The sequence below is a fragment of the Hylobates moloch genome, unplaced genomic scaffold, assembly GCF_009828535.3.
Source record: "Hylobates moloch isolate HMO894 unplaced genomic scaffold, HMol_V3 SCAFFOLD_6, whole genome shotgun sequence".
Lineage (NCBI taxonomy): Eukaryota > Metazoa > Chordata > Mammalia > Primates > Hylobatidae > Hylobates > Hylobates moloch.
The window spans coordinates 7157362-7181848 of NW_026652281.1; the positions used below are offsets into that span (position 1 = coordinate 7157362).

At 41.0% G+C, this 24487-nt stretch overlaps 1 protein-coding gene across 3 annotated transcripts in view; it reads right to left on the bottom strand.

Annotated features, from left to right (window-relative positions):
- Positions 1 to 24487, bottom strand: part of CDH13 (cadherin 13) — a 1184027-nt gene that overhangs the window by 786794 nt on the left and 372746 nt on the right. The gene's annotated exons all lie outside the window — the stretch shown is intronic.

The following is a 24487-nucleotide window of genomic DNA, read 5'->3' on the forward strand; positions in this document are numbered from 1 at the left end:
TCCTGCCTCAGCCTCCCAAGTAGCTAGAATTACAGGCATGGGCAACCACTCGGTTAATTTTTTATTTTTACTAGAGACAGGGTTTCACCATGTTGGCCAGGCTTGTCTTGAACTCCTGACCTCAAGTGATCCATCCGTCTCAGCCTCCCAAAGCGCTGAGATTACAGGCATAAGCCACCATGGCCAGCCATAAATACCTTTATACCTGGCTTTTATACCTATATTTATGTAGTTCAGAGCCATTCTGAAAGGGCTGATTCAAATGAAACGTCAGTTAAAATTTAGTTAGATGCTAACTAATTTAAGTTTTTTTTTTTAACGATTTAGGCTCTACTCTTAGAGTTGTCTCCTCACGCTAACGATTGATAATACAATGTTTATTTTTGTTGGCCAATTTGATGGTTGGAAGAGAGTATGGTATTAGTTGGAAGATTTTTCAATGAATGGGAAGGTTAGAGATCGTTTTACAATATCAGCAATTTCTATTTCCTTTTTGTGTGTGTGAATTGCCTGATCTGTCAGAATATTCAGGAGTTCAACTTGTTATTACTTGTTCTTTTTGCTTTTTTCCTTATCAGACTGTGAGCTTCTTGAGGGAAGAAAACGTCTTGTTTGCCATTTTATCTCCAATGCTTAGCAAAGGCCTGTTATATGTGTTTTATTGAATGAAGACATGCTTATACAGATGAGGCTGATGTTTCTTTCTGTTATCACACAGCTGCTTCCCAGAGTCCCAATTTCCAACAGGAAACCCAGGGCAAACTCTCCTTTTGTCTTTTGGATTCCTCCCTATGTTGTGTCTGTCTCGCTAGAATAAAACCTCCATGCTTGCAGAGACCGGGCCATCCCAGCAACCCTTGTATCTCTCGCACTAGCACAGAGCTGGACAAACAGTAGCCACTCCGCAGATATTTTCTAAATGAATCAAACTTTTGTGATCTGTCAGACTGTCTCTATGTCAGGTATCACACTGACATCTAACTCTGAGGAACAGACAAGTTATTGACTTTCTTTCTGCTTTTCTGTTCATCTGCTTTTCTGTGGTGAGATGGACAGGAGAAGAGGATTTATTTGGGGCTGTTCCTGAGGCTCCTAATCCCACTTTTGAGGATTGGGGTTTGAGGTGTGTACAGATCACGTGAAAGGGAAATATGATTATGACATTGAAGCATGGGCTTCATGGCTTGCTTGGTTTTTTTATGGCAGCTGCGTAAAGAAGGCTGCGCTGCTAACTCGCTAGAGTGGGCCGAACTGAGATGCTGAATTCAGGAGCTGAACTCGTACTCCTATAGGATGACACAAAGTTGTAAAGTCAGGGCTCCAAACCAGGAGTCTGGAATCCACAAACTGCATGTCAAATCTGGCCCACTACTGTTTTTGTAAATAAAGTTTTATTGGAATACAGCCACAGTATTCACCTACATGTCTATGGCTGTTTTTGAACTGCAACAACAGAGTTGGATAGTTGCAACAGAATATCTGGCTCATAAGCCTTAAATATTTACTTTCTAATCCTTTTTAAAATAAGTTTGTTGATCACTGCTGTAAGCCAAGGTCATATTTTTTCTCACATTTTGCAAGAGATCTACTCTAAGCCACCTAAGTGCTCAGGCAAGTAAACTCATCCACAGTGTATTCCGCACCATCAGTTCCACGATTGACCACAAAGACAATCAGCAGAGCGGGGAAAATGATTCACACACACCTGAATGTTATCTCTATGCATGTGTATGATATTGCCTTTAATTTTTTAAAATACAATCTGCTGGGAGATATTTTCCATTTAAAATAAATTTTCAAGAGGCTTAACTTTTTAAATACACTTAAAAATCCATTATCTGCAGTCTTTAAATATATGGACAAGCACTCATAGAGAAAATAAATATACCCTGAAGTGCCAAATGGAACTGTATCTATATTTTAGGTATCAAAAGCAATAATTTAATTTAGAACCAAACAATTAGCTGGGAATCATGCTTAGATCAAGTTCGGGTGCAAAACTGTTTGTCTTCAAGGTCTGTTTCCCACACTTAAAGTGATCTGTCATCTTTTAATGTGATTTGTCTATGTGTATATATATATATATATATATTCTTGTAGAGAGTCTGTCATTATTTTCCCCCAAATGACTAAGATGTCTAACTTTTCTGCACTGTGTAAGTGAAACCATTTGAAAATTTAGCCTCTTGGAAAATGAAATGGGAATTACATAGCCCAAAGGTGGTAGGAAAATAGCGATTTTATTTTACATTTTCCTTGGACCGGGGCTTAGTTCATTAGCAGAAAGCAAAGCATTATTTCTTTGAGCAAAGGGGCAAAAGAAAAAAAAAAAGGAAAGAAACCAAACAACCCCCAAATTGTTTTAACATCCCTCTAAATTTAGACGCTATATTTGGAAAATTGAAAAGAGACAGTCACCGGGTATTTTAAGTACTTAAAAATCCAATGAACTCAGAAAAATACTGCATTTAAACTGTAACACATATTTCATCTGTAATTTTATAAGTTATTCTTGGATAGTCTTCTGAATTCCTAAAGTTTTTTAAGCCTGTGTATCACCAATGAGTTCCTCTTTCAACTTTCAAATGGTCCTGGGTAACACAGACCTAGTCCTGGGCTTGGGAAAGGGCATAAAATTAAAATCTAGTGATCTGAACACAACAAGAGTGGGTGAGAAAGAAAAGGAGAATGAGGCAGCGTTACTCACTCTTTCATTAATAATAACTTTGAAAATATTAATAATAGCTGTAATGAATGAAACGGTTGTTCAACCCCAACTCCCCTCTAACAAAGAAAGGTAGATCCAGGAAAGAGCAACACCCTTTGTTCTGCTGAGCACTTGCTGGGTTTGGGTCTAGAAGTTTGGGAGAGTAAAATACTGATTGCTGAAGAGCATTGGAAAATGAAAGCTTAACTGGGAGTAGAAGAAGAAGGGAAGAAAGGACAGGGCTGGAAAGATGGTAGAAGATCACACAGGCGTCCCCTCGTCCCTGAACCCTCAGTGGCATTCACCTTGCTTGCTCAGTGACGTGTATATGTGTGCATGTTTCTTGTGCAACCTGGTACAGGAACCACGTTTTACTGCCTGGTTGACTCAGATGGGGAAAGAGACAGCCTTTCAGGCACAGGACCCAGAAGCAAGATGGGTGATGATGGTACAAGCCCCTGGGGATTAGCATATGTGAGAGGAAGGGCTTTGGATTTGCACTACATGTAGAAGTTGAGGGCTCACCTTCTTTCAGACTAATTCCCTGGGGGTTGAATGTGCTCATGAGCTCTGGTTTATATTTGATATTTATTCAGCTCTTTCCATGAGCTGAACAGTGTGCTAAGACCTTGCAAGCATGACCTCATCATTTTCAGAGCTTTTTACAACTCTGTATGATATTACTATTATTTATCCATTTAATAGAGGGAGAAACTGAGCCTACAGTGAAGCTGTGTGGTACATGTAGAAAAACCTAGTCTCCAAACAATCTGCTTGGCTTCGAAGCTCACACCCCTTACTACTTTGTTCTGCTGTCTCACACTCCGTAAACTGAGCCCCAAAGATTGTGCTGTGTTCCACGTGCATGAAACAGAAGAAACGTGCCACACCATCTTTAATAATCATGAGTCTGGCCAGTGAGCAAGCCACTTAAAATTAGGAGATGATGTTGCAGGTTCTACGCGTTAGAAATGTGAACTAAGTGTTCTGGAAAGAAAAGAAGGAGCCATCTGGTTTGAGCTTGAGCCACAAAATGCTGAGAAATTACATTTGAGTTTCATCTTAAAGAATGGGGAGAACCAAAGAGCTGTTTCCTACAACCGACTTCACGTAAGCTCCACTACCGGTAAGTGACATTAAATATGAACAAGTAGATGTCCCTGCAGGATGTGTCTAATCATAGGTTCACAAACCCACCACTGATTCCTTTTTTTTAAAAATAAGTATTTCTTTTGATTTAGTAGGACCCTGGGTAACAACCATTAGAGGCTTCATCAGCCCTGTTTGTAGCAGATTCACCTACAAGGAGGTATTCCTGAAAATATTCTGAACAACGACTAAGTGCAACATAAATTTCAAAGTGGAAAGGAAAAAAAGGGGCAGGAGAAATAACATGTGTGTGTGTGAAAGAGTGGGGTTCCTCTTGATTAAGTGCTCAAAAGGAGATAAATTAGGAGAAAATGAGAGCACAACATTACCTATGGTTTATACTCTTGAATTAAAACAAGCAAAGAGACCAACAAACCCTACATTTCCATTTCTGACAGTCGTGCATCTCTGTAATTCAAGCTTTCTCTTACAGTTAATGCAGGTGGGAGGGGTATTGACTGATCACTGAAAATAGTATTAACCACTTTGACCTCCAATTTTTTCTTGGAAAAATGATGGGATTGGCACGGACCAAGGATTCTCAAAGTGCTGTGCCAGGATCAGCAGCATGACCAGACTTAGGAGCTTGTTAGAAATGCAGATTTTTGGCCCCCACCTGAGCCATTCTTGTTTTGTTTTTTTTTGTTTGTTTTTTTTTTTTGTTTTGTTTTGTTTTTTGAGACAGAGTTTTGCTCTTGTTGCCCCGGCTGGAGTGCAATGGCGTGATCTCAGCTCACAGCAACCTCCACCTCCCGGGTTCAAGTGATTTCCCTGCCTCAGCCTCCTGAGTAGCTGGGATTATAGGCGTGTGCCACCACGCCTCGCTAATTTTTTGTATTTTTAGTAGAGACAGGGTTTCACCATGTTGGCCAGGCTGGTTGCGAACTCCTGATCTCAGGTGATCCACCTGCCTTGGCCTCCCAAAGTGCTGAGATTACAGGCATGAGCCACTGCGCCCGGCCTGAGCCATTCTAATCAGAATCTTTGGGGGTAGAGCCCAGCAGTCTGTGTTTGTTCATGCTCAAGTGTGACAACACTTGATAATATTTAATTTCCTAGATGGCATAATCTCCTAAATGCTTGTACAGCTACACGATTCAATGGGTTTATTAAATATACATTATCCACTATTAAATATGCACTAATAGATACAATTTTTTTTAAAAGAAAAGCCATTAAATATGCAGAGAGAATATCGGCTTTGGAGTCAGAGTGGTCCTGGGTTCAGATGTAAAGAGTACTCCTACACAGCCGTGTGAGATTTTGCAGGATATTTCTGACCCTCAATTTGATGATCTATAAAATGGGAATCATGATGCCTGTTGTCTAGAATTTTCTGGAGGAAAAAAAAGTGAGAGAATGTAAAGCATCCATTACATAGAAAGACACCTACAACTGTTTCAAGTGTAATTTCATTAAAGTAACAAACTCAACTACAATTCACTGCTCCTCTCTTTGAACAAATACTATAATCTAAACAAATGAAAGAGACACCTCTTATTGATCCATCTGCTTAAATCAAGAGCATTGGTTTTGTGTGTCACTGTCTCCAGAAGTAGCCTCTCTCAGAAGATGAAATAATAATGGATGCTAAAATGAAAAGGCCCAATTAAGTGTCACTCAGTCATTCATGCTCTTGAATGAAGTAGACATGGACTATGATCTGGTTTGGCTGTGTCCTCACCCATATTTCACCTTGAATTGTAGTTTCCATAATCCCCACATGGGGTAGAAGGGACCTGGCGGCAGTTTCCCCCATGCTGTTCTCATGATAGTGAGTTCTCATGAGATCTGATGGTTTATAAGGGGCTTCCCCCTTCGCTCAGCTCTCATTCTTCCTCCTGCCACCAAGTGAACATGGAAGTGTTTGCTTCCCCTTCCACCATAATTCTAAGTTTCCTGAGACCTCCCCAGCCATGCTGAACTGTGAGTCAATGAAACCTCTTTCTTTCATAAATTATCCAGTCTTGGGCATGTCTTCATTAGCAGTCTAAGAATGGACTAATACAGAATAATCCGTGAAGATGAAAGGAAGGAGGGAGGAAGAGAGGAAGGCCTCGTTCTGGCACAGGCCACCATGATCTTCTGCCTGGGTTACTGCAGTAAGCTCCTCACTGATTTCCCAATCTCTCATCCACCCATCTCCCACACCCAACGGTCTCAACACAGCAAATGTCCAAGTATAACATTATGTTTGTGTCACTCATCTACTAAAAACCACCTAATTAGGAGTTAAAGTTCCTGTTCTAACCTACAGCCTTCTCCATAACATACTTTGTTGTATGCATTTTGTGCTACTCTCACTCTCACTCAGTCACTTGGCCCCACTGGTCTCCTAGCTCTTCCTCAATCCCCCAGGCATGCTCCTGCCTCAGGGCCTTTGCATCTGCTGTACTTTCTGCCTACAATGCGATTCCCCCACATTTCCAAGGCTCCCCTGGATAACTTCCTAACTTCCTTCTGGCATCTACTCAAAGGTCACCTTTGTTATCTGCCCCTTCCTGGACAGCCTATCTAACATTTCAATACATTTTTACCCTGACATTTCTCTGCTATTTTTTTTCTCCTTAGCACTTCTCATTATTAAAACATATCCCATAGTATGTTTTTGTTACTTATACTATTTATTGTCTGCCTCTTTCACGAGAATGTAAGCTCAGGGTATCATAAAGTCCTGGAAAATACCTCATACATGGTAGCTCTCTACACATAATGAATCAATGAAGGAATGGGTTGATTTCTTTCATTTCCATGTCTTGTCTTAGCAACTGTGATCCATCAATCACTTAATGACGAACGGAAATACCCAAGTAAGTCGGTAGGTAGGTAGGACCAATTGAGGAAAAGGACAAATATAACCTGATTTAATGTTGTTTGGACAAGTATAGCTATTGATAAAACAAAGAAAGAAACAGTTGAATGCATAATAATTTTAAGGCATTTTTCTTTTCTCTTTCTTTTTTTTTTGTGACAGAGTTGTCTTGCTCTGTTGCCCAGACTAGAGTGCAGTGGTGTGATCTCAGCTCACTGCCACCTCCACCTCCTGGGTCAAGTGATCCTCCCACCTCAGCCTCCTGAGTAGTTGGGACTACAGGCACACGCCACCCTGCCCAGCTAATATTTTTAGTAGATACAGGGTTTTGCCATGTTGCTTAGGCTGGTCTCAAACTCCTGGACTCAAGCAATCCACCTGCCCCAACCTCCCAAAGTGCTGGGGTTACAGGCATGAGCCACTGAGCCCGGCCTTAAGGCATTTTTCTTATGAGATATATTTTAGCCCTTAGGGAAATTTATCATGAAAGCAATAGAGTTCAGAGCAAGAACTCTGCAATCAGAGCTCAGATTTGATTCTGGATAAAACTTGAAGAGTTATATAACCTTGGAGAAGCTAACTGACACTTTGAACCACAGTTTCCTCATGTGTGAAATGGGTTTCATGTTAATATATATAATTAACGGATTATAGTGAAGACTACATGAGATAGCATTCGTAGATCACTTGTCACGGTGCCTAACACCGAGTAACATGTCAATGAACATAACATCACTATGATTAGAATTTAAGTCATCATGCTGGGCGTGGTGGCTCACACGTGTAATCCCAGCACTTTGGGAGGCTGAGGTGGGCAGATCACCTGAGGTCGAGAGTTCAACACCAGCCTGACCAACATGGAGAAACCCTGTCGCTACCACAAATACAAAAAACTAACTGGGCGTGATGCAGGCCTGCAATCCCAGCTACTCGGGAAGTTGAGGCAGGAAAATCGCTTGAACCCGGAAGGCAGAGGTTGTGGTGAGCAGAGATCATGCCATTGCACTCCAGCCTGGGCAACAAGAGTGAAACTCTGTCTCAAAAAAAAATAAAAATAAAAAAAAATAAATCAAAACTGGGTGTTTTGAAGAAAAATGAAATGTGCAAAATTTTAGTGGCAAATTACATTGTTCCTTACATTAGTGAATTTCAAGAAATGGAGTTCTTCTATTCCAAAACATCCAAATAACTTATTGGGATGAAACCAGTTTCTGAAAATAAAGTTGCCACGATTTTGAAAAGAACCAGTTTTTAAACATCAGTAAGGGCTCCTGGCTCCCTTCAAACTCTGTTGGAGGTACAGCTCAGTTCATCATTATTTGCTTCTTTAGACACTATCAGAGGCAAACGAGTGGTTACAAAAATGAATAATCCTCATTGAGATATGGGCTGTCGGCAAGGAGCAAATGGCACCACCAAGAATGGTGTTGTCGAGGTTGCACTGAGCAGTCAAGCGCTTGGCTAGTCTTTTTTAAAGTCACCCCATCGTCCTTAGGCTTAGCCTTTGATTTGTCCCTGAAAGGCAGGCTTTGGCATTTTTTAAAGAGGAGCTATTCTGGGGGAAAGTAAGTTGTGTTAGTCAAAACCGTTCAGGAGATGTATCTGAACTTTTTTTTCTAATGCACCTGGGAGAAAGCCTCTCGGATCAAAATTGTTTTCCTCTCTGTATTAACGAAAGGTTGTATCATCATTGGGGTCTAAAAGCATGCACTCAAGATGGCAATAAGCTCATGGTCATTTACTATTGTGCTGGGTCTTTTTTGTTTTTGTATTAAAGTGACGTGACTGAGGCTTGAAAATGTCCCCACTGAGCTGCCAGTAGATGAAAATTACCAGGAAGTTTTGAGTTAAAGGAGAGCTGAGCCCAGTATTGTGCAACTGAAGCACAAGCTATCTTAAGTTACTGACCTTAAGGACACGAAATATAATGCTGAATCTGAACTGAGAACATTTCAAAAAATATTTAAGTTATATTGTCAATTACATATTAAGGACTTTTGCCACATTAAAAGCAAGTGAACAAAACCAACCAACCAAAAAACCAAACACCAGTGTTTAATCTTTTAATGTCTGCTCTCTGATCTACTCATTTTCAGTGAAGATGACTGTACAAGCTTACATAATTTCTGCCAGGCCTCTTAAATCCTCTGCCAGGAATTGTTTTAAATAACTGAGCTCACCATAAACATTTTTAAAGGAGCAAATCAAAACAAAACGAAGCAAAAGAAATAAAAGCCTAGCTCTTTTGTTGGAGTTAGAGAACCAATTAGGGTACTTCTGGTGAGAAGGCATGCATGAGCTGTGATGAGAATTTGACGCTGTTTCTGAAACAAGCTATAATGGTGAGAGAACTCCTATTTACCTGGGAGGTAGAGAAGATGAACATACAAATAATTGGAGAATTTCCTTTGCCCTTCAAAACTGGAAAACACTATTCAAATCTCTACACAGAAATTGGGCATCTGAAGGCCTGAGGTTGTTGGTGGGAGTGGCCTAGCTCAGTGGCGGGGGCGGGGCACTGAGTCATGGAGGTACCGTGCCTGCAGCTAAGCCTACCTTGGTACTTTAGTATGCCCACAGCTTACAGGAGGTAGGGAACTGGAAAGAGATGAGAATGAAAAGGGAGAAAGAGTGAGGAGGGGCTGGGGCCTGGAGTTCCTACGCTTTGGTAGAAAAATTCCGTCTTTTCCAAACTTGATCTTTAAGTGGAGACAGTGAAATAATCATCCAAAATCCAGCAGTGTCCAGCTGTGAAGGGTAGAGCCACTGGTTAAAGCCCTGGCAGAAATTGTGTCTTCTTATAATAACAGAATCTCATCTCCTACCCTCTGGGTTTTATTCAGGTACCCGGCTACTTAGTTAGAAACTACACTTCCCAGCCTCCATTGCAGCTGGCCATGGCCATGTGACTCAGCTCTGCTCAACGGGGAATGAAAGGAAGCAATAGGAGAAACTTGTACTCAATGTCCTTTAAAAGGAAGATGCTCTTCTCCTGTTCCTCCCTGTCTGTTTCCTAAAGCCTGGCTATGGTGCAGGAGGTAGGAATGAGGATACCACCCTGCGGATGACCAGTGCCATCCCCATCCGTGCTACTTGGAGTCACAAAGCTGCTGTAACTTGCTGGAGATATAATGTGAGATGATAATCCACAGCCTTTTCAAAACATGGGTCCTTGGCTGGGCGGTGCAGTAGCTCACTCCTGTAATCCCAGCACTTTGGGAGGCTGAGGTGGGCGGATCACTTGAGGTCAGGAGTTTGAGGCCAGCCTGGCCAACACAGAGAAACTCTACTAAAGAGACAAAAAATTAGCTGGGTGTGGTGGCGGGCACCTGTAGTCCTAGCTGCTTGGGAGGCTCAGGCACAAGAATCGCTTGAACCTGGGAGACGCAGGTTGCAGTGAGCCAAGATCACACCAATACACTCCAGCCTGGTAGACAGAATGAGACTCTGTCTTGAGAAAAAAACAAAACAAAACAAAACAGGGGTCCTTGCATGACATTCAAAAGAAGAGTTACCTTGCTGCCCTGGAGTGGTTTATGAGAAAGAAGTATAATTCTATTTGGTTTAAGCTTCTGTTTTTGTAGCATTCTTTATTACAACTGTTAGCCAATATCCTAACTGATTTGGATGCCCAGGTCTGAGCTGGCATAGTCTTTTGTGAATTCAAAGTTCTGAGCCTCCAGAGCCTTTGGCAGCATTTTATGACCCTTTCCTCCGCTTCCCTATCTTTATCCCTGACTCCTAGAAGACTGGCTGCAAGGGAATGCAGATACTCACGGGATGAGGAATGAGATTCAGCTGACCTGGAGCTGTAGGTTTCTGCTGGTAGGACTCAGTATTCTACAGTTGCATTCATTAACCCAAGAAAATTTCCTCATCAAAACAGAATTCCCTCTCATTGACTGAGAATATTTTTTTCCCAAAGAGCATTTATTATCTACTTTAGTCTGACACATTCGACTGTCTTGATTCTCCTACCTCTTCCTTTGTTAATACGATGAGGAAGTACAGTATTTACATGGCGCAAATCCACTTAGAATTTCCCCCAAAACAAACTAAAGGAGAATATAAAAGAAGTGACAGAGAGACATCATAGGTATGTAAGCTCTCGTTTATATGGAATTATTTAGGGGATGGAGTACACTGGTTAAGCCCTGTTCACATTTCTGTAACTGCTTCCATCAAACATTCTTAGGAACCTTTGAATGGAGTAGTCACAGATGCCCAAGGGTAGTAGTAATCTTCTCTGTGCTCTAATGCTATGTCAAGAGAGAGGTAAGTGACGTTTTGGTTCCTCCACCTGTCTCTCCATTGCTGCTTTCTGTAACATTCCAGGACCTGATATGCACCGTTCAATGTGAACTATTCAAGTCTGAGAGGTTTGCAATTGAGCTATACTTGCTTGCGTATGAAATAAAGCTCCTTCTTTGTTCTCTTTTCCTTGCTCAGTAGCTGCATCCACGATAATGTTACTAACCTGATTATACATGTATTTATTCTCCCTATACAGCATTTTCCATATTGTCCCTATTTATGAGCCTGCATTTTCGAGATATAAAATTAAAAAAGAAAAACCCACTTAAGCCAGTTGAAGAGATAAATTATCAACGCAATGCTACCTGGAGTCACAAAGCTACGGAAACATTCTGAAGACACCATGAGAGATGGCAATCCACAGCCCTTGACCTTTTCCAAACTACAGTCCTCTCACTGCCCAAGAGCAATTCTCAGCTCAAAATATATTTGCATTGGCCTCAGATGCCAGCAGGGCTTATCAAGACTGTCATATGGGACTGAACACACAGACAAATTACAAATGAGATAAATATTTACATAAGTCATTCCAGTGTTGGGGAAAGGACATTGGGGTTGGCATCAAATTTAGATTCCTGTTCTAGTACCACCACGTATGAGCTGAGTCACGCTGGGCCAGTATTCAGTGTTTTCCTCTTTAAAGTGGGAATTTTATTACCTACCTCTCTAGGCTTTTGCAAGAATGTCGTAAAACAATATATTTGGTACATGCTCAATAGATAAGTGTTAAGTCAAGGTATAAATACAAGTAAAAGCCCTAAATAATCTGGACTTCTCACCCTTTGCTGCCTTATATCTACTCCAGTACAATAGGCACACTCCAGTGTCACAGCCTTTGCAATTTCATTCCCTTCTGTCTAGACAGCTATTCCTCCACTTACCTACACGGCACATTCCCTCACCTCCTCCCAGTCTCTGAATGCCCCTTCTCAGTAGCATCTTTCCTGATGATCACGCCACTCACAATCAAACCTCTTCCCCGCTTATTCTGCTTCGTTATTTTTTACGTTGATCACAACCCAACATTGAATACATTTTATTTGTTTATCACCTGTCTGCACCAAGCTAGAATGAACACATCACAAAGGCAGGGATTTTTGCCTGTTTAGTCTATTGTACTAATTTCCTGCGGCTGCTATAACAAACTATATAAGCTTTGTGGCTTAAAACAACAGAAATTTTTCTCTAACAGTTCTGGAAGCTACAAAATCAAGATGTTGACAGGAGCATACTTCCTCCATAGGTCCTAAGGGGGATTCCATCCCTTGCCTTTTTCAGCTTCCTGTGGCTCCAGGTATTTCTTGGCTTGAGGTCACAACACTGCAAGAGTTGCCTCTGTATTCATATGGCCTTCTCCTCCTCCTGCGGTGTTGTTCCTCTGTGTGTCTCTTATAAGGACACATGTCAATGGATTTAGGGCTCACCCAGATAATCCAGGCTTCTCTCATTATGAGATTCTTAACTACATCTTCAAACACCCTTTTTCCAAAGAAGGTCACAATCACAGGTTCCAGGGATTACGATGTGGACATCTTTTTGGGGCCAATATTCAACCCATCATATCCACTGTTGTATCTTCAGTGCCCAGAAGACAGTATGGCACATTGAAGTGCTCAGTTCACATTTGTTGAATAAATGAATAAGTCAAATACAAACAGTCCCTGGAATGTGGTTGGAACTTTTAAGGTGAGCTCCTTTTTTGCCTTCCCTTTTCTTTCATATGATGTTGCTGAGGTGTACAGCTCTCCTGAGACAAATGTACTGAGATAGTAATTGCACATTCTGCCCACTTGGAAGGGCTTCCCATAGCTCCCCAGCAGTCAAAAGTGATCTTCTCCATCATGTGTCTCGAGCCTGGATCCCAACCACCGGGACAGGACTCACTGAAATGCACAAAACATCCTTTACATCAAATGTCCTCTGGGTCAGAGCCAATCGTCCATAGGTGCAAATGGCCACACAGAACCCCTTCTGACAAGAGAAGCAAAATGTGAGATTCACTTCTCAGAGTGGCATATCCATTAACATGGCTGCCAGATAATTCCTTAGAACTCTACTGATTTAAATAAATACCTCCCAGTCAATTTCTCTTTTTCTTAAATTAAAATGAAAGTGGCAGCTCCCTGGCTGAGGCCCTGGACATGGTCTGGCAGCTCCGTTTTCATGTGAGCAATGGCATTTTGAATACTGGCCCACTGGAGCAGGAAGAGATGAAAAAATATCCATTATCATTATTGGTCACTATTTGCTTGAACATGCTGAATAACCCTCACTTGAATGCACAATAAACTCATTTAAATGGGTTGGAGGAATTCACATCAATGCAACATTACTTGTGCTAAGCGGTTCCAATAGAAGGCTAGAAATGCATTCTCAATTGCAAGAATGACTTAAGAAGACAGAATTGCTAAGCAAACATAAGTTACTTGCCCCCTCTGTGCAGATTTCCATGCTGTGTGGTCACCACAGGGTTTTTTTTTTTTTTTGGAATAAATATAAAGTCATCTTTTCCTCCAAGGGACTTATGGTCCGCTAGAAGATCATGACAACATTCTCACATAAACAGATTAAAAGCAGGTAAGTACAGCAGTAAGAATTCATAAAGGAAGCTCTACGTGTTTTTCAGGAGAGAAGTGATACATCTGAATGGTAGTAAAATCAGTTGAGGTTGGAAGGCGAAGCTGAGAGTGAAAAGTGGTGAGGAAAGAGAGAAAAGCTAATAAGCATAGAATGAGTAAGCTGTCCTCAAGTCATGTTCTGTCCTTAAAAGATAAATGACTGGGCGTGGTGGCTCACGCCTGTAATCCCTGAACTTTGGGAGGCCGAGGCAGGCGGATCACGCGGTCAGGAGATTGAGATCATCCTGGCTAACATAGTGAAACCCTGTCTCTACTAGAAACACAAAAAATTGGCCGGGCATGGTGGCAGGCACCTATAATCCAGCTACTTGGGAGGCTGAGGCAGGAGAATGGCATGAACCCAGAGGGCGGAGCTTGCAGTCGCGCCACTGCACTCTAGCCTGGGCAACAGAATGACACTCCCTCTCAATAAACAAACAAAAAAAAAAAAAGAAAAAAGAGATAAACTTGGGGCCAGGTGAGGTCGCTCACACCTGTAATCCCAGCACTTTGGGAGCTCAACAGGAGCAGATCACCTGAGGTCAGGAGAGAGACCAACCTGGCCAAGACGGTGAAACCCTGTCTCTACTAAAAATACAAAAAAGTAGCCGGGCGTGGTGGCAGGTGCCAGCTACTCGCCAGGCTGAGGCAAGACAGTTGCTTGAACCTGAGAGGTGGAGGTTGCAGCCAGCCAAGATCGCACCTTTGCTCTACAGCCTCGGCAACAAGAGCGAAACTCTGTCTCCAAAAAAAAAAAAAAAGCTAAACCTGTGGATGTTCCTAGGGACAAGGCATTTACATAGAATTGCCCAACAAGATGTAAAAATGACTGACATTTACTGAGCACTTACTAGGTAACAAACGCTCTGCAACATCCTCCACCCTGTACAGACCAGGGTTTCTTAGCCATAACACTACTGACATTTTGGGCAGGATATTTTTTTTTGTTCTGCATGGATGTCTTAAGCGTTGCAACTTGTTTAACAGCATCTCTGAATTCTACCCACAAGATGCCAGTAGCATCCTCCAGCGTGACCACCAAAAATGTCATTAGATACTGCCAAATGCCCTCAGGAGGTGAAATTGTCCCTAGTTGAGAGCTACCGGTGCACACTCTTTTATCCCGTCTGCTTCTTAGAAGGACCGCAGAGGCAGCATCATTAGCCTCATCTTATTGATGAGGAGAGAGATATATGGAAACGTTAAATAAGTGCTGGACGACAGCTGCTGGAGAGGGGTCGCTGCCCTTTGGAATATATAGTGCAAACTGTGTTTTTAAACATGTCATTTGCTTTCATACTTATACAGTTTTTATTGTACAGAAGCATTAAAATTTTATGTAGCCAGTGATATCAATTTTCAGCTTATTTTAACTTTTGGTGACATGCTTAAACTCTGCCTGACCATAAGATTAGAAAAAATTCACCTCTGATTGATTTTTTTCCCGTGATTTATGGTTACCTTGAACACGTATCTTGGTACCATCAAGAATTTATTTTGATGTAAGGACATATCTATATATATAAACATGTGTTATGTGGCTATATGATATTTCTTCCCTGTTAAGAGAATTGAAGGGGTAAGAACAATTGGTATTCTCTTAAATCCTATTATTTGGAGTTTCTCAAACAACATTTTGGTAAAATTTCTTCAAGTCACCTCCCTAAGGTTATGTGCACCAACAGTTGAGCCATAGGAGCTTTGGGACTGACAACGTAGGGGAGAAGAAAAACCTTAAATGCTAGTAACATTAGGAAGTACCTACAATAAGGAAGTTGAAAGAGAAAAGGGGGCTAAATGGAAGTTACAAGGTACATAGTCAGATAAGAAGGCAAGTCAAAAGAATGTAACATAATGAAAAACATGAAGAGGGATGCTTTCACCAGAACGATGCACTTCAAGTATCAAATGAAGGAAAGTTTCTGCTGATGGAACCGGGAAGAATACACGTTTTGGTGTCTGAAGGGATGTTCTTGGGAGGATAGAGTGAGTAGTTAACTGTGAAACTTGATTAAGATAAATATTCACGTGCGTAAGTAAAATTACAGTGGCAGAGAGTGAAAGCTTCTTTAACAAGAAAAGTGTTGGTGAAAGTTAAAAATGAGAAGGGGCAGTATCTACAAAAAAAAAAAGTTTCAAGGGGAAATTAAGTGGCAGGGTTTCTTAAGTTAGGCTTAAGGGGTACATGAATGAGATTTAGGGGAGCCTGTGTAACCCCTAAGATTATATTTAATTTTTGCTTATATGTATATGTTATTTTAAGGATATGGAACATACTAAATCCAATTATGAATAAGTGCTGATAACTACTTCTCAGAGGACAAGACCAATGTCTGCTAATTCATAGCACAGGAGAATGACCCAACAGAAGGATCTAAATTGGAAGACTGAGAGCAGCACGAGGTATTGGATGGAACAAGGTCCAGGCAGAGGTGAGGAAAGATGAAGTCAAGAGTATTTCCTGGACAGAAAAGTCTAGTCTTGAGATCTCATTTGTTTTATCATCATGCCTTATTATCACCAAGAGGACAGGCTGTCCAGAAAAAAAAAAGTTACACGTCACTACACAAAAACAGGACAAAACAGAAAAGAACTTCACCAAAGTGATACTTCTGCTTATTTATGAAAGTTGGAAATGCTTTTTTGCTATGTTCTTTCTTTCGCTTTTGTCAAAATGTCTTCAGTTAATATATGCTGATTTTTAAAATTACATAAGACACAAGATGTTATTAAAATCAATGCATTAATGCATTTTAGAAAATAGTTATTCTAGGGAAAATGATACAAGAAAAGTGAATATCTTAGGAAGGTCTGTATGGTGAAATATAAAAAGTTCCAGGCTCAGGAGACAGATGTGTATGTCTTTGAAGCCATAGAAAGGACAGGATTATGTCAACCTAGAAAATTTGAGCTGGTCACCAACTCTGCCATGAACTGACCATGACTGTGAGTGCTCAACTCTGAGATTCTCTCCCCCTATTTGTGAAATGCAACACTGATGTCTTCTATACAGAGTTTCTAAGCAGGTTAAATATATTATTTATATGAGTGCATGCTTAATAAATGCACATTCTTAGAGTTCTACTAGTATCACATTCACCTTAGCTGTCATTGTTGGCCTGATAAGAGCTGCAACTGGTAGTTAATCTCTTTGACTCCTTACCATTTAAAAATAGCCCAGAAAATGATAGTGAATATTTAATGTTGTGACACAAACTTACCTTAGAAGCCAGATAGACTGCTGAACTTCTATGTTAGATATATCTGAGCTCAAATCCCAGTTTTTCCATATATTAGCTATGTGATTGTGGAAAAATCTCTTGGGCCCAGTATTTTCATCTATAAAACGGGGATAACAACAACTTGGGCTCAGGCCTGTTTCATCAAGTATAAAATAGGACTGCCATTAGCTGAGACATCTGGGTGGGATTGGGGGAGGTAAATAGAATGTATTGTGCATGTACAGGACCTTTATTTAAAATGTTGACATCGTGTTTGCCATGGATTGTTGCATTAATTTTTTTTAAAAATATTGCATTAAATATTATTTACTTTGATTACTGAGTTTTTTTGGTATCCCTTTAAATTTTGACCCAAAGAGAGTACCTCATTCACCTCACTCTAGTCCTAGCCCTGAAGCCAACAATTAGTGAAAACGTATTAGGGTCAATCACAATACTGAGCACTGTGATTTTACACATTTGCTTGTTAGTAAAATGTTTAGCACAATACCTAGCCTAGAGTAAGGCAATATCATCATTACCACCCATTACCATCATTATCACCATCGCTACCATCATCATCACCACCATCATCACCATCACTATAATCACCATCACCACCATCATCACCACCATCACCACCATCAGCATCATCATCACTAACTTTATCATCATCACCACCATTATTATCATCACCATCACTATCATCATCATCATCATCACCACCATCACCATCATCACCATCATTACCACCACCACCATTATCATCATCATCATCATCCCTATCGTAATTATCATTACCATAATAATCATCATCACCATCAACACCATCAGCATCACCATCACTAGAATCATCATCACCACCACCATCGTCATTACTATCACCACCATCACGATCACTATCATCATCATCACCACCATCACCATCATCATTACCCCCACCATCATCATCACCATCATAATTATCATTACCATAATAATCATCATCACTACCATCGTCATCGTCATCACTCTCATTACGATTTTCTAAGATATCCTAAATAAATTTCTTAATATTTCCAAGTTGCAGTTACCTCATTTTTATTACAAGGCTAACATTGCCCCCTTATAAGTTGTAAAACTTAAACAAGGTTATTTTTGTTGTTGCTATCATTAATGTTTTTGTTGATTTCAATGTATGACCTGACTCTGCAGCAAATTCAAAGAGTGCTTGTCAAGAAATCACACATTTCTAATGAACGTGGAGACTAGCCAGGCAGAGAGATAAAGCAGGACCATGCTGGGTCCTGGGCTGGTTTTTGCAAAGCCGCCTAAGATCTTCACACAAAGAAGTATGCACTGTGCTCAGAGCTGACATTTCCATAGTCATAAAGCTCAGTGTTGTTCCAGTTCAGGAAGCTGATGAGTCATGGGGTAGAGGCCATTGGGAAAGGAAGGGGGTTTACTCTTTTTTTTTTTTTTTCTTACCATTTTCATTACTTCTCAACTGATTTTCAATATACAACAGGAAAGGAACATAATGACCTTCTACTCACTGCCCCACCCAGAAAACCTCAAATGACTAATTGCCTTTTTTCCTAAAATGGAAGAGTTATTTCATCTGCCCAAAGGTTTTACTTCCTTCTGCTATGCTTTTGCCCGGTAAGCCTTTAAATCTTGTAAAGCACAGCCATATAAACAAACAAGGGAGAAAACAGGAAGATGGAAACTCTCCAAGTTCATCCCATTTTGAATCTCACTTGACAAACAGCGATGCATGGTTTTGATAAAGGGTATGAGGATTGTGATTTGACCTTCCTCTTGCCACTGTGTAAAATGTAAACACAATGTACTTTCTCATAATTAAACGATATTGATTCCCCAGCAGCCCGCGGGAGGGTTTAATCATCTTTCTCCTCTATGGATGCAGTGTGATCCCTGTTACCATCTAGTTACATCCAGTCAGAAGTAAACCATGACAAGCTGGGTGGGGGAATGCAGCAGCTTTGGGCTTCCAGAAGCTGTATAACTGGGGAGAAGTATCACATCTATTTTGAAAATAGTTGTTAGGTGTGTTTTTACGATACACCATGGTGTTATAATAGGTGATATCAGATTTAGTAGTTTAAAGCAACAAGGAGTTTTTTTCTCCCTTATTTAAGAGTCTAGGTTGGCAGTCCAGAATTGGAATGGTGGCTTGACAGTATTGGGGATGCATCCTGTTGCCATGCCATCTCTTCCATGTTACCCTTTTCAGCTTAACTGAAGATGATTCACCACCATGTTTGTGTTTCAGCTGAAGAAGAGAAAAACAGGAAGGAAAAATAGATTTCTCACATTTCAAAGGCATGGATTAATGTGCTAACATCACACTCACTCAGGTCTTATTGGCCATCACCCAGTTCCATGGCCATACCTAGATGCAAGGCGGCTGGGGAAAGTAGTCTTTAGCTGAGTGACCATGTGCCCAGCAAAATCTGCTATTGCAAAACGGAGGATGACTATAGTGGGATTCACTAGGAGTTCTGGCCACAGTTGAGTTGAATAAATGTTTCCCCAAGAATGGAAAGAGCGTCCTAGTTGGGGTCTCTCCATCCCTGAGCCACTTGGCTTGTGATGATAATTGATAGTGATGATTAAAATGACGGGAATAAAGACAGCAGCAGTTAACATTTACTCACTTCTTGCTTTATGCCTCTTTGTACCAAGTGCTTTGTAAACATTACGCATTCTACCTTCAGGATAATCCTACAGGATCAATAGTATTATTATCCCAATTCTACCCATGAAGAAATGGAGCCGCATCAAGTTCAGAAACTTGCCCAAGGTCGTGTAACTAGTATGTGGCCAAATGAAACCAATGTGTTTCTATGTCCAAAGTTATTCTCTTAACCACTTTACTCAGGTATTAATAGTGGTCTGAAATGCTTCAATATTTCACAAAGTTGAACTAAACTGACAAAGTTCCCCTTAACCAGATCATCTGAGCCAGCTAAGAAGTGTTTGTTTGGGCCTTGAATACTATCAATGTAGATATCAATGCAGATTGGCAGTTTCATTTGTCAAAGACTAATAAGTTTTTCTTCCTTACAGAGAACTTGATTAATTTTTAAAAAGAGGGAAAATGAATGAATATTTATTAAGTGCAATTTGTTTAGTATATCAGCTCTTTCTAAACATGGCTTCCAGAGTGACAGAGAAATAACCAAAGGGGCCATTAGTTGACTAAAGGTTAGGAGATTAGGATGAAAGGCTATGCTCTCCATGGTCTCTCTGCTGGTGCTGATAGAAGCCCTAGCCCAAGAGCAGAGCAGGGAAATCCCTGCCCCTCCCTAAAGGTAGGGGTCTCAGGCACCCCGCTGAGGCTTGATGATGCTGAATCAGTGAGCAACATGGAATCTGGAGCAGTCTAATGCAAGGGTCAGGGTGTACTAAGTCATGATGAGGAGGAGTTAGAGACATGGGTCTCTAGCTATAAAGAGGCCCATCCAAGAACTGAACAGAAAATCTAAGCCAGTGAGCGTGATGCACAAAGGATGGGTTCTGAGGTGCAGCTGCTGTCGTCTTCATGCATCAGCATATTAAAATGTTTGGGAAGAGAAGGGGAATAGAACATCCCTTCCCTCCCCACAAACAGATGGGTAATTAGATGGAGGGTGGGAGCCAGATGCTGTACTTCCCCTGAGACCAGCACCAGAGGGAATGGGCTGGCTCTGCAGAAGACATTTCCGTTCCTGAAAAGGGATATAATGATGGGGAAAGAATCAGGGCTTCAGGATCTTGTAGGGAGGGGTGACAACGGAGAGGGAGTGCTTCCTTCTTCCATGTTAATCCTCTGCAGCCCCCTTTCTGTGCACAAAAGAACCAAGCACCAGGTGAGCACTGCACTTAAGAGAATCCACCTGACTATAACCCTGTCAAAATGACATTTCAGGAAAACCAGTTTGTTAGATCCTGCCAACGCTATGTCTGCTGGTGTTTGTTTCAGTGGCCTGTTTTCTGTGTTTTTTAGTACAATGCTATAGACACTTCCCCAGAGGTGTAAGAAGTGTTCAGCTACGTACCATCCGAGAAGCAGCATCCTCTAAACTATGAGACACAGTCTGATATAACATGGCTTTAATGCTGACTCAGCTGCAATTATTTGCTATTAATCCAAAATAAATTCTTATAGAACACTTCTTCAAACATTGCCCAACGCTACTTCACAATGATGATGAAATTGGGCTTGGCAAAGAGGCTGGCAAGGAAGTCTAAGATGAGTTCCTAGAGTCTTTACGGGGTCAATTTACACACCTCTCTCACCCTGGACCATTCTTTGTTTTTTTCAACTGAGTCAAGAGCCAGTGGTAACTCAAAACCTGCAACAACTTAAATCAGTAGTGTAAGAAGTGTAAGTATTTGTAAGATGTAGAATGTTCTCTGAAATCAAAAACAACAGTATAGGCAGCACCAACGATCTATGGTGGGACAGCCCGAGACATCTGGAAAGGAGGGAACTTGGGCTGCCTTCGGGAGACAAAATGTGAAATTAACCCAGAAAGAATAGTCATAAAATGTTAACAGAAAGAAACAGGTATCAAGGGCAGAAAGAGTGTAGAAAGTTATTATTAATATATTAACTGAATTAACCTACCTAAGATCCAATGTGGAATCAGAAGATAGGGCCTGGTGAGTCTTGAGGAAACAAACAAACAAAATAGCTGTCATGGCCCAATGGAAGCCCTGTTTAAGGAAGACTTTGCTTCACCCACGAGACTTAGAGGATCCTGAGGCAGATGGACACATGGGGTGGTCTCAGCTAAAGGTCATTAAACCTGCAAGCCTGAGCCCTTCTCTAGCCAAGGACATGCCAAACCAGCATCTTCATTTTTACCAATAATTTGATTATCATCTCAGCACGAATTGATTTTCTGTTCCTCTGAAATTCTTCCCATTATTGCTTAATTTTTATGGGGTCAACTACTTATTATGGTCTTTATTTCAAAGTAGGCTTTAATCTGCTTGATGCGAAGAACCATATAGTAACTTTTTTTTTTTGTAAATAACCCTCTTGTCATAGTAATGAAGTTAAGCATTTGCTTTAAGAAATGTATTTATAGGCTAATTTTAAATCAGACCAATTTATTGATCATACAAACATTTAGTTAAAGCTTTTTGACCTTGGGGTGTTGTTCCAGAACACTGCAGAATTCTAGTCTCTGAGAATGTTAGATTATCTCTAAAGTTCTGAATTCTATCCCCACCCTGCCCCTTCACTGGTTGTAAACCAGTCTCTCTCCAAGTAGAGCACAAAGTCTCACTGCTATGAGACCCTAACTTAAATATATTTTTTATATATGCACATATTTAACTCTGATTGCAGATATCAAAATCCCCATTTAATGGAATCTTGAAAATTGACTTTTAAAAACATTTACAAACATCCTTGGTGATTCTGACTCCCAGGAAAGTTTGAGAACTGCTGATTTCAGGCCAAGCTCTTTATTTCACAAATAAGGATACTGAAACAGATAAGGCCATGCTTTACCAGTTAGCTCGCAACAGAGGCCGGGCTAGGACATACTTCGACACAGTGCTGGTCTCATTCTGAAGTTTACCACTTCCTATTAAAGCATGACGAAATCATGTCCTTAATGAGGTTAATCAGCGCCATTTCACTTCTACGAAATACTCTTCTACTTCCTCAATGCTCCTTTCAGTGGAAACATACTTTTATTATATAATCTGCTACAAATGGTTTCCTCATCCCTGTCTGAAATTTTTGACATGATTGAGCCTCCAGCTCATTCACTACCTTCTTTTTCATTAATGGAAAAATTTCTGGTAAATTTGTATATATCACTTGCATCCTAGATAATGATGTAAAGTGGTTTTGTTAAATTGGCAGAATTAAAGTTTTAACTTTCTCCTTCCCTCTTCCCGAACTATGTTCAAGGCTAAGATGTGCTGTGCTCAAACTTCTATAGTTCTCTCAGTTTATAGACACAACCGTTTTTATTGCCAAAATCAGCAGTCCTTTGAGTTTCACTGTGCCACGTGCAATGTTCACATCAGCAGTTGCTTGAGATTACCATGCCCTCAGATCATGACTTGCCCTTTGATCACTTATTTGGCCACCCACATGTTGAGGGTAAGTTTTATAAATTATGTCCTGGAGGTTGCCATGAGATGACGGATTGTAGTAGTCTGGTTGTTTTATAAGAGCTAAATTGGACTTGGGCAGGAAAGAGATGAAAAGCCAGACTGAACAAGGGCCTTGCAGTTCATGGCATCTGAAGTGAAGGAGTTGAAATCTGCATTAAAGAGAAATCAACATAAGTCTGGCCAATTTATATCAAAATTCTACATCTTCCCCCTTACTAGATGAATATTAAGAGGAAGGCATATTAAGATACATACTTTTTTTTTTTTTTTTTTTGAGACAGGGTCTCGCACTGTCACCTGGGCTGGAGTGCAGTGGCGCCATCTCGGCTCACTGCAAGCTCCGCCTCCTGGGTTCACGCCATTCTCCTGCTTCAGCCTCCCCAGCAGCTGGGACTACAGGCACCCCCCACCGCGCCTGGCAAATTTTTTGTATTTTTAGTAAAGACGGGGTTTCACCGTGTTAGCCAGGATGGTCTTGATCTCCTCACCTTGTGATCCGCCCGCCTTGGCCTCCCAAAGTAAGATATATACTTTTAAAGTATTTGATTTTTACCTTAAATTTGTCTTTCAGCAGTAAAAACCAAAATTATCGCAAATGTGACCCATGTAATACCTAAGAGTATGTGATCAATTTTTCAGTCGAACGTGTCATTAATAATGCACTCTTGGTAGACATGTTGCTATTAGTTTGAAATAGTTTTCCAGGCTAAGTTGTCACTGTTGCTTGGAAGAAGGCCATTGTGCAAGGTGGTGTGATCAGATGTGCTTCTGGACTTTATCAAATCAAGGATGGCAGGTGCCTGGCAGAGATGCTACTACTGCTTCCTCATGCCCTATCTCTGGCAGGCACCACTACTGCCCTCTTTTCCAATGAGACCAGTACGGTTTCAAAATTGTTATCAAACCAGAGCCATTGATTAGTGCGGGCACATGAAACTAAAGCCCTTTAATTCTTGAGTCAACATATGTATGAGCCTTGGTACTGAAATCTGATAAGAAAGTCTTCATTTTAAAAAGATATGCCATGGGGCGCAGTGGCCCACACCTGTAATCCCAGTACTTTGGAGGCCAAGATGGATCACTTGAGACCAGAAGTTCAAAATCAGCCTAGGCAACATAGCAAGACCCCACCTCTACAATAAATAAATAAATAGCTGGTCCTGGTGGCATGCACCTGTAATTCTAGCTACTCAGGAGGCTGAGGTGGGAGAATCACTTGAGTCCAGGACTTCAAGGTGGCAGTGAGCCGTGATTGTGCCACCACACTCCAGCCTGGGTGATAAAGTGAGACTCTGTCTCTAAAAAAATATCCCAAACCAAAAGACCCACACAAACGACAAGAAAGATATGGAAACTTTTGGCTTCCTTGGCTAGACTGCCATCCAAGTGATTTGAAATCCTGAACTTAAGTCCAGGAGGGACCCAGGTAAACCCCCTCACAAGATGGGCTGTACCTAGAAAGATCAGAGAGATTGGTAGGCCAAGATGAGCGGGAACCACAGTAATGTATTCCTATTTCCTCACTCCTGAGTCATTCCAA